Below are 16,073 nucleotides of genomic sequence, written 5' to 3'. Positions count from 1 at the left end.
GGGGAACAGTGTGTACTTCCAGGACTTTTTCCAAGTCAAGTTGTTGTCCTTTCTATCTTAGTTGTGCAGGGCGCAGCTCAGCTCCAGGTCCAGTTGCCATTGTTAGTTGCAGGGGGCGCAGCCCACCATCCCTTGCGGGAGTCCAACTGGCAACCTTTCGGTAGAGAGGATGTGCTCCAACCAACTGAGCCATCTGGCACTGGCCCATGTGGGAATCAAACCGGCAGCCTTCGGAGTTAGGAGCACAGAGCTCCAACCACCTGAGCCACCTGGCCAGCCCTGCATTAATGACTCTTGATAACATTCCATTGGCCAGAAGAATCACATGGCCCCATCTGACTGTAAGCGAGACTGGGAAATGAAGTTCCCAGGAGGAAAAGGAAACCATATTTAGATTTGGTGAATTCATATCAGTGTCTGGCACATATTCCTGAGGTTTCTGGAAGGACACTGTGTGTTAGGGGAGTTGGTGGTAATGAGAGGTCCTCTATGACTTCCCGTACAGACATAGCCTGAAAGAAGCACCTTGTGACTAACTCAGAACTGCTTTAAAAGGGCAGTGATGCATGGTGGGCTTCTCAAGCCTTGAAGATGGACTCTCAGTCCTGCATTGTAAAGCCAGTTGTTACCAGTGGCAGCTCTGTCCTCGTCATTGGGAAAAAGTTGTAAATCTGGAACATCATGTGAACTGAGCCTTTGGAGGGAGGCTGCATTGTGGTTAATTTATATTTTGCTCATCGAAGTAACTTAAGCACAAGAACTGGAGACTTTTAGGACCTGAGCTTCATGCATTTATGAGGCTTTGTGGGGTTCCCAGGAACCTTGAATTGGTTGGTATTTTGCAAGGCGTCAGGTCTAAGGCTGAGGAGTTTAAGACCTGTTGGTTTCATTCCTCTCATTTCTCCGGGACATTCTGGCCTATCTAACATGGATTTTCTAACATCTCTACCAACTCTACATAGAGAAGTCTACAGATGTGGAGGGAAAGTATCTTCAATTATTTCTTCAACTTACAGGTAGGATGACCACCTATCCTGGTTTACCCAGGACAGCTCTGGTTTATACCTATTGTCCAGGCATAATTATTAATAGTGCCTGCTTTTGCTCTCAGAAGTGTCCCAGTTTGGACAATGCATTATGTGATCAGCCTACTTAGAAGAGACTCAGCACCTGGGCTCGCTCCCTGACATTGATCAGGGTCCATTGCTGTCAACCAGCCTGCCAACAGCCTGACATCTCCATGATGACGCAGGAGCTGGGCCTGTGTTACTAGCTACTAATCCCCTTGTCATTGTCTTTCTTTAATTTATTAATCATGTGACTTCCAGGTTCTACAGGATCCCGATCTCTTTTCTTTCAGGCCTCAGAATCATGGGCTTGTGCTTATGCAGTGTTCAGTAAGAAGACAATAAAACAAAAAGTCAACATGCCTACAAGGTTAGTAAAGCATGGATTATAAATTTTAGTTTGTAGAAGTACAGTTTAGGATCATGAAAATTTAGGACCATGAAGATAAGGGACATTCTTTCCTCTATGCTAGACATGTGGTCTCTTCCAGATGCCTCTCACCTAATGGGAGGTCCAACTAATTCACATCAATCGAAATTCTATAGGAGGACCCCAAGTCAAACTAATGACCAAAAAAGGATCTATGCCATAGTTAATTTACAGATAGCAGGTTTTGAATGTTCTCTCTGGGTGATCCATTGTTGTCACCAAAAAGCCTCGCTTGCATGAATTACCTAGGCCCTCTAAACTACTTCTGTTTCCAGCTCTGAAAGTGACGAGTAAGCAAAAGGCCCACAGCACACTCCTCTGAAGGAGAGCAATGACATCGGTGCTGCAGGAAGGAAGCATAAGATGGGAACGCTTAATTAGTTGAATCTAAACATCAAATAGAGTCTGGGGTTAGTGCCAATTGTTGAGGAGAGGGTGACAAGCATTAAGTGTGTAATCTGGTACTGATTAATGTTGCCTCCAAACCTACATGTTAAGCAAATTGAACTCTCCAAACCAGGCGCCTGTCGTGGTTGTAGTTTTCTGTGGTTTTGGAAGAGCCATCCATAAACCTGATTTGGAAGTGCCGCTATGAGCTTCGGATGGCTTAGGCTGTGCTTTCAGCAGCAGGAGACTTTTCACAGAGTTCCTAGGAAACAAACAAAAACAATGAACTGGAGAAGCGAAGCATGACCTAGGTGCTGGGCCCACCACGCGATATTCCTCTGCTGTCTTCGGGGCCTTGGGAAGTGGGTCAAAGCCAATTTCAGGGACACAGACTCTAAAATGGGATCATCCAACAATTTCCAAGCATGATCTATTGTATAATTGATGGTGTACAGGGACTTCAAAAATGTGCTGATGCAGTTCATTAAATGTGTCTTAGAAAGAAATATAACAACTATCACATCAAACCCATCAGTCCACAAATGGTATTGATTACGACAAGGTAAGTAGTAAGTAAAACAAAGTCAGTATAAAGAGAAATGTCAATAGTAAAGTTAGCACATGGATATGTCAAAAAATGTCAAAGTGTTAACAAATGAATGAAGTTTGGAAAAATCTGACCCGGTGTCCTCCTCTTGTTTTACAGATGAAGAAACTGAGGCCCAAATAGAAGAAATGGTTGATGCAGGACTAGAAACGTGGTGTCCACTACCTCCTAAGTCCCACACTAGAGACTGACGCTAGTAAGCATCCTTGGTCCCTAACTGGTAGAGCGCTTCCCAGGACCTGAGCCACAGTTCCCTCCTCCCACTGAAGGGCAAACACTTCCCATCTTCATTCCTCCAGACACACATTTCCCATCCTGCAGAGTATGCGTGATTCTTCTGTGGATATAAAACAGGAGCCTCAGGACCCTCAGTGTTGCCTGGGAATCTTTTAGAAAAAGCAAAGCAAAGGATTTCTGCCTGCTGACTTAATGAAGAGCAGTGTGGGGAGACAGAACTCACAGGTTGTTTTAAGAGTAGATCTCAAGCACTAGCGGGGCTTGGAGTCAGCCCCTTGTTGCCTGACACTCTGTGCTTTAATCCCAATCACCAGGAACTAAGGCCTGGCGACAATCTCTCAAGTGTCCACAGGAGAAAGGCAGTCGATGAGCCACACAATGGTTTACATTGTTTCCCTGGGGCTTACACATTGTCTTTGTTTCAAGGAGCAGCATCCCCACCTACATGAAGTTATAAATCACAGAAGGCAGAAGAACTGCCTGTGCCCCAGCTTTAGAACCAGGGTCTTCCTGGGGCAAGTTTGGCCACTGCACACTAGCTGTACGTTGACTCCCTGGGCTGGCAGGAGTCTGCAGAGCTTATGCTAACCATTCCCCATCCCCAGATGCAAATCAGGGGCTCTAACTTGCTTTCATGAGCATCCAAATTTCTCTTAAAGATTTCTTGTTTCCATCTGGCTATTTGGATATATGTGCCATGTGGACACACTAGCTTTCCAGAGCTCAAGATGATCAAAGAACTTGGAGAAGGATAATGAACCAGGAAAAGAACAGCCTGATGTGATGGAAAGAATACTAAAACTTAATGACAGACCAAGGTTGAAAATAAAGGGGTGGAAAAATACATATCAAGCAAATAATAGCTAAGAGAAAGCCAGGGTGGCCATATTGGTGGCAGTCAGAAGAGACTTAAGAGAAAGATACATTAAGAGAAAGACATTTAAGAGAAAGATAAAGAGTCATTCTTTAATTACTAAAGGAACACAGAATGAGTAAGTGAAAGGCCCATAGCACACTCCTCTGAAGGTGAGCAATGACATCGGTGCTGCAGGAAGGAGCTGAATTATACCTAATAATTCAAATTCAAACTATATACTGCAACCATTTCGAGAATTATGAAGAGGGATTGGCAAATACATTTATAATGGGAGATTTTAACATACCTCTCAAAAACCAATAGGTCAAGCAGGTAAAAAAAGTAGCATCTAGAAGATTTGAATAACATGATTAGCAACCTTTGCTCAATGTACATATCTAGACTCCTGTACTCCAAATTAGAAAATACAGTCATTTTAATCAAGTATAAAACAAAGCTCAACTTTACTATTATTTTTATTTAAATTGATTTTTGTCTTTTAACTTACTACTTGCTTTTTCTGAAGCAAGGCCATCCATGGACTATTATAAAGTTTGAAGTGTAGTTATTATATTTCTTTTTAAGAAACATTTTATTAAGTACATTGGTGTTATACCTTTTTTTTAAAGTCCATGTACCCACAGAATATCCTTGTATTATATATAACTAGTGATGTGTATTAAAAATAAAGAATGCTGAAATTAATGAAGGAAGGAAGAGTCTAACCAACTCACTTTATGAAAGAGCGGTGGGGTAATCTAATTGAAATAGAAAAAAGGAACTAATAAAGAAAAGAGTAAAATTAATAAAATGAGAAAAAATAATAGAAAGAAACAACTAAAAAGCTGGTTCTTTGGAAAAAGTAACAAAATAGACAACCCTTAGGTAATATTGATTAAATAAAAGAGAACACACAAAATCAAAATAATAGAAGTAAAAACTGAGAAGTAATTGTGTTTACAGTATAGATTTAAAAATTATGAAACAATTATGATGAACTTTATGCCAATATGTTTGAAAACCTAGATAAAATATAACTTATTATAACTGAGTGAATAAAAGGATAGATAACAAGACTAGACTAAAACTATTACAGAACTTGCATCAGTAGTTTAAAAGCTACCCACAGAACAAATAAGCAATGCAACAATGTAATCAGATAGTTTTGCATTGAATTCTATCAAATCTTTAAGGAAGAAACAATTCTTACATCAGAGAATAAAGAGGGAAAACTGTACAACTTTGGTATCAAATTCAGATAAGTTACAAGATGGGCAAATTATGAACCAAGCTCACTTATAAGTAGGCACAAGAAGCCTCAACAAAATATTCGCAAACCAAATCCATCAATACATTAAAAACTACATTGTGACCAAGCTGAATTCATCCCATAAATTTAATATAGCAAATTATTTAAAAATTAATGTAATTGACCACATTAGCAAAAAATAAGTAATAACCTATTATCTCATAGCTATAGAAATAATATTTCACAAATTCAACATTCATTGTTGGTTTAAAAAAAAAACAACTGTAGCAACCTAAGAATTGAATGGAATGTCTTTAACCCTATAGAGAATGCCCACTGAACACCTACAGCAAAATCTTATTAAATGGTCCAACCTAAGAAACATTGCCTTAAAAATCAGAAACAAGATAGGACACCTGCTATTGCCATTTCTATGTAAAGTAGTACTCATAAGGAAAAGAAATAAAAGGAATAAGGATTCAAAAGGAAGAAAAAGTCTTTCCTTATCACAGATGAAATAGTTGTCAATGTAGAAAATTGAAATAATCTATATGCCAACTATTAAAAACCAGGAGTTCATTGAGGTTATGGATATAGGATCAGTGTGCACAAACCACTAGCATGTATACATAACCGACAATAAGCGATGAGTAAACTCTGGTTTATTAACGAAGTAGGATACTATAGAGCAATTGAAAAACGTATGAACTAGATCGGCCTGTGTCAATATCGATAAATCACAATAAGCAAAGCATGTGGAGCTCAGAAAAGCAAGTTGCAAACTGACATGGACAGTTTACTACCATAAATGTAGCAAAAGTATAAGAACACATGTAGGAATGATAAGCACCTTTCCGGTTAGTAGTATCTCTTGAGGACACAGGGACAAGAAGGAGATAAAAGGTGGAAATTCAGCAAAACTCTAATGTTTTTCTCTTAAGAGAGGGGCTGGAAGCAAAGGTGGGAAAATGTTAACATCTATTTAGTCTCAGTGGCTATTGTATTACTGTACCTTTTGCACATCTTAAACATTTCAATACTAAATTTTAAGAAGGAAGGAGTCGCTAGGGGCAAGGTTTTAGGCAAGGCGGCAAGTGGGTGTTAGAGATAGGCTGGCTGTCAAGTCTGCCCAGGTGGGTGGTGACCACCAACGTGCCTTAGGCAGCTCGTTTCTTGCGTATTTCCTGGAAGGGGTGGGGCCTTATGGAAGACATCACTTAGATTTCCTGGCAGTCTTCTGCCACATGGTATGAGCAGGGTGTGCTTTCCTGAACTGGAGCAGAATGGCTTCCCAATACCCTCCCCCCACCCAAACTCCCACGGCACTGGTGCTGGTGTTTCAGAGGTGAGGCTACTACAACCTGTGTTCTGTGGCCAGGGGATCTTGTGAGTCTGTTTTAGACTAAGCTAGGTGCTGTAAAACAGTCCAAGAGGACCAATTATGGAATTGAGGTCACTGAGAAAAGAGAGCAGAAAACTCTCACTAAAGGAAAATTCGGGTAAAAAGCAAATAAAAGAATTTTATACAGTTTCATTTTCATATTATCTGTTTTGGATTAAAAAGGATAACACTTTAATACCCACACTGGTAGATGGAGAGGAAAGAATGATTTGGAGGTATGTGTTTGGATTCCTTTACTTGCATTTTTCCTTTGAAATGTCCTTCCCACAATAAAATACAACCACAAGAAGATAAATGAGCCGGTGTCTTGTGGGCGGTGCAGTGCGCCTCTTAGAAGAAAAGAACAATATAAAGGAAATGCAGTGTCGCAGTCCGGGCAGTCTGACAAGGCAGCACACTCTCTCCGTACTCTAGATCCTTGATGAGGTTTGTTCATTTGGGAGCGCTTTCTCTTTGTTCCCACAAGGTAATTAATTTTCCTCTCTTTCTGCTTTGTTCAAAGATCATGCTCTAAATGCTGATTGTTGGGTGCAACCTTGGTAGTGTCTAAGTGAAGGGGACGGCCACGGCTCATCTGTGCCAGCTGCACGTCCCCTGGCAGGGCTATCCGCATCTGTGGCCTGGGCACACCCATTTTCTTTGTCCCAGCCACGTGAAAAAGGAACACTACTAACTGAACACTCATTCCAGGTCTGAATAAATATTTTCCTTTCCGTCTAACTTAATTTCCTCACGTTGCAGTCCTATTGGTCCCCAAATGGCTTTGAATGGGATGGAGATTTCACGAAGAGTCAGTCTTTCTATAACACAAGTCTGATATTATGCAGACCTCACTTTGAAGATTCCCCTGTTGTGAACTGACTTGATTATGGAAATGGAGAGAGTACCAATACTAGTAGTAGGTCGTATTTGGAGTAGTGTGCATGTCTGGATGGTACTCTGAAACGGTACTCTCAAAACGAGAGTGTGCAGAGGAGACCAACCGCTTAAGATGGATACTGATGGAAGCGATTAAAACAGTATGAGTTGCTGATGAATTGGAATGGTTGGGCCAGAGAGGAAGAGACTCAGAAGGATAGGAAACTTATTGATAGGGTGACTGGGTGGGTGGCATGGATGGGAGGTAGGATTGACATGGACGAGAAGAATGGCTGGAGAGGAAGAAGGATCAGTAGGACATGCACACGTTCTCATCCTTAGCTCCCTGAGTCTGGCCTCAGAGATGAGTCTGGGCTGTGCAGCTGCCAAACCTGCTCTGGGCATCAGTGAAACTTGCCACTTGCTCAGTACAATTCTCCCTTCCTGTCTTCCTGTCTCTGGTGCTGCTCTTCTCTCAACATCCCCCAACACATTGGCCTAGATGACTAAAAGAGGGAGGAGGAGGGTGGAAGGCAGGTCAGCGCAGTACAGCGTGTAGGGAACTGAGCTCCGGGGGGGACCCATGCTTGGATCCCAGCCCTGCCTCCGACTAGCTGAGTGACCGATACTCAGGTACCTCCTGAGTGTTAGAGGAGGAATAAAACGCAAACGTGACACCTGATGACCTTTAAGCCTTCATCTAGCTCTAGATTTCACAGTGGTTTTTTTTGTTTTATTTTGTTTTGTTTTATTTTGTTTTCCTATTCTACTCTGGGAGATTTTGTGCTCTGAGCTCCTACAATCCAGGTATATTCTTCACTTTTAAAATACTCTGACCTCAAAAGACGGACAATAAGGCTGCCTTGGTATTCTAAACATTTCCACAAAACTTATCAGCATCCGCAGGTATTGTTAGAGTAGTAGCATTTCTGTCCATGGGACACTGAACTCCTTTAGGACATAACACACATCCCGGTCACCTTTGTATTCTCAAGGCCAAGTACTTGACCCAGCACATAATAAGTGTTCAGTAAATGTTTTATAATAGCAAGTGGAGAATTAGACATTATTGGTTTAAAGTATTCTATGTTGGGCCCAGAAGACATTTTCTCATGTTGTAAGGGCAGTACCCTTTCTATGAATAAGAGAACTATCTTGGTGCTGAGAACTTCTTGTGTGTTCATGGATTGATTCTTGGTCCTTGATTGTGTATTTGAATGTTAAGTCTTTTCTACCTGGGGATAAGGGCAATTCCTAGGGAAGCAGGTAAATAAATATTCTTTAAGCATCAATGCTAGGGTGTCTTGTGGGTGATGCAGCTGACTCAGGGAATATTAATTATACCTTTTATTTTCTGTATTCTGATTCTTTGACATCCCGGGCCTTGCAAACCCTAGAGGGCCCCTTCCCAAGGTTAGCCAGTTCCTAGAGATAATAACTCAGCCACAAGTGCACTTTTCAAATGAAACCTGCCAATCCAAAGCCCACATCTCTACCACCTTCTTTATCAGGCTTTGCCAGCCATTATCCCCCTGCCCTCCCCATCCCAGGGCCAGGTACCAGCCAACTAGGGACAGACAGCTCCTATCTCCCAGGGCCCCTGAAATTATTCTAATCAGCCAACCCTAAGCCTGCTTACCCTGCTCCTCACCTATTTCCTTCCCACAGACACCACAGTGAAGGTTCTTGACACAATTTCTCCCTCCCTTCCTGGCTGACCCCAGTGACGTGGTGTGTCTCCTCCTTTTGTGAACTCCGAGTAACAACCTATCTTTACAACGGCAAGCATCTCCTGATCTGTTGATCTTGCTATACCTAAACAATGCTAAAACCTCTATTTTAAAATTGTGAACTCCCCACAGTATCCTGGGAAGTAGGTATTCTATGAATAAGGAAACAGCTCAGGCAGGTTATGTGCCAAAAATTAAACAGTAAGTACGTGGTGGAGCTTGGCTTGGAACCCAAATCTAGGAGCCCTAAACGCACTGTTCTTTCTTTCTATGGCTTCTTGTGATCACTGAATAATTTTATGGGAAAGAGTTCCATAGCAAGTTTTTTTTAAGCTACAAGTAAATGTAAATATTTACTGATATTTCTACTTTAATGCAGAGGTAGCATTCTCTATATGATATCTTTCACCTTGCTCCTTTTTCCTTACATGATATGTCTTGAGTGTCTTTGTTCTTAACAAAATTTAACCAAAATGGGGAAAAATGCATTGATAGTGTACATTGTTTCTCGCTCACTGCTGACCAAATAAATCCTGTTGACTCCAGGACAGATGGAGCCTAACGTCCTCTGTCTGAGGTTCTGATGTAGTAGCAACAACGACTTCACTTATTGAGACTTATTTGGTGCCAGGCTCCATGCTAAACACTTTACGTACATTTTCTCACTTCCTCAACAGTGCTGTGAGGAGAGGCGATCATTATTCCCATTTTGAAGATGAGGACACTGAGGAACGTGCCCAAGGTCACAGGTGGGGAAGTGATGAAGTCAGGATCCCAATTCCGTCTGTCTGATTCTAAAGTGCATGCCCTGGGCCAGTGCTTCTCACACTATCCTATATGTGACCTACTTGGGGGATCTTCGTAAAATGCAGATTCTGACTTGGGAGGGCTGAGGTGGGGCCTGAGACTCTGCATTTCCCACAAGCTCCCAGGAGACACTCATGCTTCTGGTCTGCGGACCACACTTCATGCACCAAGGCTATGCCTTGCCTGAGACAAAGGGCTGTGAGCAGCAGTCCATTTCCCTGCCTTTTGTAGAATGTGTCACTGGGGATCCTTCACTGCTCGTTTCCAAACTCTTACAATTCTCCAGTGTCTGTGCTGAAGCATTAGCCACTGGGGAGGATGTGGGGTTTGGGAGGAGAAACACATCTCATCTTTATTCACATAACTGGCGGCAATGGGGGAAAGACAAGAAGAAGGGAAGGAAGAAAATGTTTGAATAAAAAAAGGCACAGATTCCTTTATTCTAACAGGAGCCAAACTCTCTTTCCATTTTGACAAACGAAGCTTCAATAAAACGAGGTTTTGCCAGAGCGTATTTGAGCCCCACTTTTTGATGGAAGATCTGACAAGAACATTGCAAGAAAACTGGAAAAAGAAACAGCTATCTTCAAAACAAATTCTCTGCTGATCTGTATGGGAGGGAAGGAGCTGCTGGGCGCAGCCTCAATGTACAAGATGCTTCATCAACTGGCAAAAGAATTCCTGCTGTGGATCGATGGTTCGCGAAATAGCTTTTCCCTTGTGTATCATCCATGCTACCTCACAAGTAATTAGGGGTACAAGGTTATATTTTATTTCCTCTCCTAAAAGAAAATTTAAAAATGTGTGTCTAACAAATGCAAAAATCCATGGTTTCCATCTCAAGGCCAAAGCTTTGTATTTCAACAATACGAGGCCTTCTTCTGAACTTAGAGTTACATTCCATGTTCCTTAAGGAAAGCTCCATGAAAAGCCAAGGGCTGGGATTATGGCAAGACTTTTGTTGACCAAATGCCGATCTTTGTAACTCTGAGGCTGCAGTGCCACTAGGTCCCTTTTGGCCCTTGTTCACAGAGCAAATAGCTACAGCTCCTTCTCCCTGGTTCAGGTGAGCCACAGAAAACCTGGAGACCTTTCCCTTCCTCTCTTGTCCAAGTGTCTGAGGAAATGTATTTATTCATTCAGCAAAAATTAACGAATGCCACCTTTACATACCAAGCACTTGGGGAAAGAATTAAGAATATGAAGATCATGAGGAATGGTCATTGCCTTCAAGAGAAGCATCATCGAGTGTGTACATGTGGGTGTGTCCATGTCATGAATGCATGTGTATATGCACATGTGTTCACATGTGTGCTGGGATAGGTGGGTGGAACACAGAAGTCAACAGATCATTACAATACAATGTGAGAACGTTAAACAGAGGCAAGAGCAAGGAGCTCAAAGAGTGTAGAGTAACACTGAACCCAGACTGAGAGTGCTGGTCAGGGGAGGCTCCTGGAGGCGGTGGGCAAGGGACCGTGAGCCACCAGAGCACAGAGGAAGAGACAGTTCACGCGGGGCTGGGCATGGGAATGGCATGGACACTTGCAGAGAGGAAAGGGAAGCGAGGATGTGCTGGGCCCAGGGAATAAGTAGCGTAGTATAGCTAAAATATAGTGCGCGGAGGGAACGCGTTAGGAGTGAATGTGTACGCTGTTTAATATCCTGAGCTACTCACTTAAAATTATGTATTGAGCACTTAATGAAATCTTTAAAATTTTCCATACTATATACTTTCTATAGTTTCCATTTCTATACTTTCAATGGCTGCATAGACTATACACAGAAGGTACAAACCAGTTAATAATTCCCCAATTGCTAGATACTTGGATTGTTTTTAATCTTTCATTTGTATAAATCATGCCACAATGACTACCTTTGCACTGGATCAAAATGTACAAACATTTAAAAAATTTCTGGTACTTATTGAATTAATTACTTCTACAAACGTTTACTTCTCCTCTATGTACGAGAATGCCCATTTTATCACATTTCCCTCAAGAGTTGTCATTATTATTTTAAAAAATATTTTCAAATTAAAAGCTGAAAAAAACCTATCACATCATTATTTTTATGCTGCTTCAACATCTTAAAAGTGTAAAAATTATACACGCCATACTTGAACATATTGTAAAAAAGTGAACATGCACAAGTTCTGTACCAATGTCATTTAGCGTATAATAGACTCCATCTGTCCCCTGGGTCCTGGCCACTGGCCCTGCATCCCAGCCAGAGGGACCCCCGTGACGGCTCCCAGCTCTCCTGCAGCCATTAAATCTGTGTCACTGCTGCAGTGACTTCTTCTGACGCGTTGGTTGGCTCTTCCTTTTCACAGACCACCTTGCACTTATCAAAGTGAGAGCCACAGCAGCTCTAGCCTGCAGGTCTAGCCAATCAAACTCACAGAGGGTCCGCTTCCCCCAAATCTGCCTGGAAAGGCTAGGTAACACAGCCTGCAGGTTTGGAGGGTTAACGCTCTGTGAGACCAACTTTGATAAGAGACAGGAGAGCAGAGGGAGCCAGTGCACACGTCTCGCTTGCCCTTCCTCCCCCCAACACATTGTTCTCAGTCACAGTGGTTTCAAATGGCTTCTCTGGGGATGAACCAGATGGTGTGTATGCGCGCGCGCGCGTGTGTGTGTGAGTGTGGCGCTTTGGCCTGCGTGGTAATGCACACCAACTTGCATTTTCTTTGCATCCTCCTCTGTTCCTCTTTCCTTCACTTTCGTTTTCCTAGGCTTGCATTCTATCATTAAACATTAGCATGTAAATGTTGCCTCAGGCTCTGTTTTCTAGGGAACCCAGGCTATATAAGTACATAAAGTAAAAGATAAAGTAAAAAGTGAAAGTCTCCCCCTCCCCTCCCCTCACTCTACCCTGAGACAACCCCTGTGAACAGATTGGTAGTCCCTTGTCTTTTAACTATGCGTGCATTTATTATATATATTTCCATGAAAATATGTCCTTTTGAAAAACATACATGGAGTCATACTCCATCTTACTTTTGTAAACTTAACATCTTAGAGATCTTGCCATGTTAGTACATGTGGAGACACCTCATACCTTTTCACAGCTATGTAACATTGAATAATGTGGATGTACTGTAAGTACCGTAATAGAAGGCCCAGCCCTTCTATTGGGTTTTATGTGTTTCACATGTCATTGTTGAGCAACTACATATATTGATGTACAACTGTATGTATAAGTACGGTAATTTCCCTAGAAGAATAACTAAGGTAAAATGGTTTCTTTGCTGTATGGACATATATTAGATTTTAATAGATACTGCCATGTTACTCTCCCTCCCCAAAAAAAAGCTTTTCAAATTTAACACCCTCCAATTGTATATAGCAATATCTACTTCCCTATACCTTACCAAACACTAAATATTTTCCATCTTTTCAAATTTTTGCTACTCAGATGGAGGAAACTGTATTTTAATATTTTAATTTGGGTTTTTCTGATTACTGGTGAGTTTGTGCATCTATTCATATGGTTATCCATCATTTGATTTCCTTTTCTGTGAATTGATTTTATGATTCCTTGGTTTTGTGTCTTGCTTAGAAAGGCCTTCTGTGGGGACAGAGTCCCAGAGAGCAGTTTCCAGGCTCTCAGCCTCACGTGGAAAGGAGCTGGCTCGGTCATTAGATGGCCATCAGCTGTAATCAGATGTCCATCCGCTGTGGCTGGGTGGCCATCAGCTGTTACCGGTTAGCCATTAGCCACTAATATAACTGCCGTGGCTACGCTGGCAGGGGCATTGTTGGTTGGTTGGTTGGTTGGTTGGTTGGTTGGTTGGTTGGTTGGCAGAGAAGTGGACCGTGGATTGTGCATCGTGTGGGGCCTGCTTCCTGTGTCTCCAACCCAGCCGCCAGCGAGACTATAGTGGTGTGAACCCCCTATCCATGGCTCCGTGGGTGTTCCTTTTTGGCCTCACCATGTCCTGCGTTCTTATGTGGGGAGTGGGACCAGAGACCCCGCATGACACATGGCACAGTGAGCAGGGTGTGGTGTCCCTCAAAGCTTGCTGAAGGGCGGTGAAGCAGTTTGTGCACATGGGTACTCAGTCTTTGGAAGCCTGTGAGGAGCAGCACCGGGGAACAGGAAACACAATCTGCCTGGGAGAACTGTGACCCTTCGTGGAGTTGGTAGACCTCTCTGGCCTCCAGATGGCATGCCGACCTGTTGGCTGTGATGGGTGTCACCTTCCTTTTGGTGGTCCGCTACTGCTGTGGGCTCCTAGAGTTGTGGACATTTTACACTGAGGCCTCCACCCAATCAGAGGCCTGGCACGGCGAGCAGGATTCTGGCCAGGTAGCAATGGACTCTGGACAGGAGGATGTGTGGCCCCCGCACAGTGTGTGGTGCCCGTTGTCCACTGTTCTCAGGAGTTGGACCCCCATGGAAGGGTGGAGGGACGTGGAACGTTCTCCAACCAGCAAGGCTGGAGAAAGTGGAGGTCGTTGCGGCCGTGTGGGCTGGGAGGTGCTTGCTGGGGCAACCTGGGTGCGGGACTTGTAGTCCCAAGAGGAGGCACTTGCTGAGTCCTCGGTGGAGGATGCAGGTGAGGTCGGGTCGTCCCTCACCCCCAGGTTGGGGAGGACTTGGAGCCCTCGCCCTGCGGAGAGGGCACACACTGTGAGGCCAACGCACAGCTCTGGTGAATGACTGTGGACTATGGGGAACTGAATAAAGTGATGCCACCTGTGCACGCTGCAGTGCCTTCCATCCCTGATTTGAGGGACCACTTGGCTGTTTGCTTGGGAACTGCCACCATGTGGTGGAACTGGTGGATGTTTACCTCCTGTGTCTCCCCTGGCCACCAGTGAGACTGCTGTACAGGAAGACCCCTTGTTGGGGTGCAGGCAGATGTTTGCTTCCTGTGTCTTGACCAGTCGCCATCGACAATATGTAAGCACCTTGGCTGTGAGCCACTATTGTTCCAGCACGGTGTCCTGGGAACCCTGACAGTGCCCAGGAGGTGTGGCTGTGCCCAGAAAGGCTGGTGGTACCCTGAGAAACCCTGGCTGTGCCCAGAAAGTAGGTGGATATCGAGGGGCACCACCTGGGACATTACTTGAAGTGGACTGAAACTTTGTCTCATGAGCTGGGTTCCTGACACAGGGCCCCTCACAGAAGATGCTTGTTGCATAGATTGTGAGGCAAGACCCTGGGGGGTGGAGTGTGGAGACAGTCCCAGAGAGCAGTTTCCAGAGTTTCTCTACCTCACGTGGAAAGCTGCTGGCTGGGTTATTAGATGGCCATCAGCTGTAATCAGATGGCCATCCACTGTGGCTGGGTGGCCATCAGCTGTTATCGGTTAGTAATTAGCCACTAATATAACTGCCATGGCTCTGCTGGTAGTGGGGTTGTTGTTTGGTGGTTGGCAGAGAAGTGGATGGCAGATTGCAGATAGGCAGTGGGGTTGGTTGGTTGGCAGAGAAACGGATGGCGGATTGTGCATCGTGTGGAGCCTGCTTCCTGTGTCTCCAACCCAGCCACCAGCGAGACTATGAGCCCCCAATCCATGGCTCCATTGGTGTTTCTTTTTGGCCTCGCCATATCCTGAATTCTTGTGTGGGGAGCAGGACCAGAGACCCTGCGTGACACCTTCCTACCACAAGATTATAAAATGTCTGTTCATAGTTTAAGACTTCATAGTTGGGTTTTCAAAATATTTAACTCGCTATTCATTTTGTGTATGATGTGAGGTAACGTCATGTTTGATGTCGTCTATCCTTTCCCTACTGACTGGAAATTCCACCACTGCCATACATAGAGTATTATCCTCAGCCGAGAAAGACCACCTAAAGTAAATCCACTGCAAATGGGACCAAACTTTCAGAGGAAATAATGAGGGAAATAGTGGGATTAGGACTTTATCTTGAAAGTTGAAACTAATAATTATGAAAATACCTTTATTTGATCTTATATTCAATAATACTCAAGTAATAATTACTACTATATACCTACTCTGAGAATAACTTAAGAGTAGATCAAGTGTTCAGATTTTGTGTTTGTTTTTTGGTATTTGTATTTTCTCACTAAAACTGAGTGATAGCACAGTATGCCATCTTTCACTTTATATTTGGCTTTCTTAGCAGGATCATAAAAGACATAATTTTTACAAAAATAATGAAAGTTTTATTAATTCCCCCAAGAGTCCCTCTTAAGCTTTTAACAATCATACCTTTCTGCTTTTGGTTACTATCCTTAGTATCCTTGCAGTGTTTACATGTTTCGATTGTTAGCCAATTTGATACTACAGTGGTCTGTGCAGATTACTACAGGTCAGGTCTTCTTACTTATATTTAATCACAGTCTTTACTTTTTAATCTTCACATGTAATCAAAATCTCAGGCTCTCCCACTCTTCCCTATTCTTCTGATCCCAGCAGCAGTTTCCACATATATACTTGACTGATTTAAAAAATCACAATACTC

General features: G+C 43.2%; 1 long non-coding RNA gene across 2 annotated transcripts; it reads left to right on the top strand.

The window, feature by feature from the left end:
• The first annotated feature begins 600 nt into the window (after positions 1–600).
• LOC148759111 (uncharacterized) lies at positions 601–11,568 on the top strand. 2 transcript variants are annotated; one of them, XR_016022595.1, is made up of 4 exons: positions 601–1,016; positions 1,361–1,437; positions 2,591–2,687; positions 9,501–11,568. It is a non-coding gene; the product is annotated as an uncharacterized LOC148759111 (long non-coding RNA). The 2 variants fall into 2 exon arrangements; XR_012493831.2 differs by lacking the exon at positions 9,501–11,568 and having other exon boundaries at positions 607–1,016; positions 2,591–7,282.
• The last annotated feature ends 4,505 nt before the right edge of the window (positions 11,569–16,073 follow it).

The sequence above is a fragment of the Rhinolophus sinicus genome, chromosome 1, assembly GCF_057876585.1.
Source record: "Rhinolophus sinicus isolate RSI-liver-muscle chromosome 1, RSI-T2T, whole genome shotgun sequence".
NCBI lineage: Eukaryota > Metazoa > Chordata > Mammalia > Chiroptera > Rhinolophidae > Rhinolophus > Rhinolophus sinicus.
The sequence above is the reverse complement of the archived record's forward strand: the minus strand, read 5'-3'. Positions and strand labels throughout refer to the sequence as shown.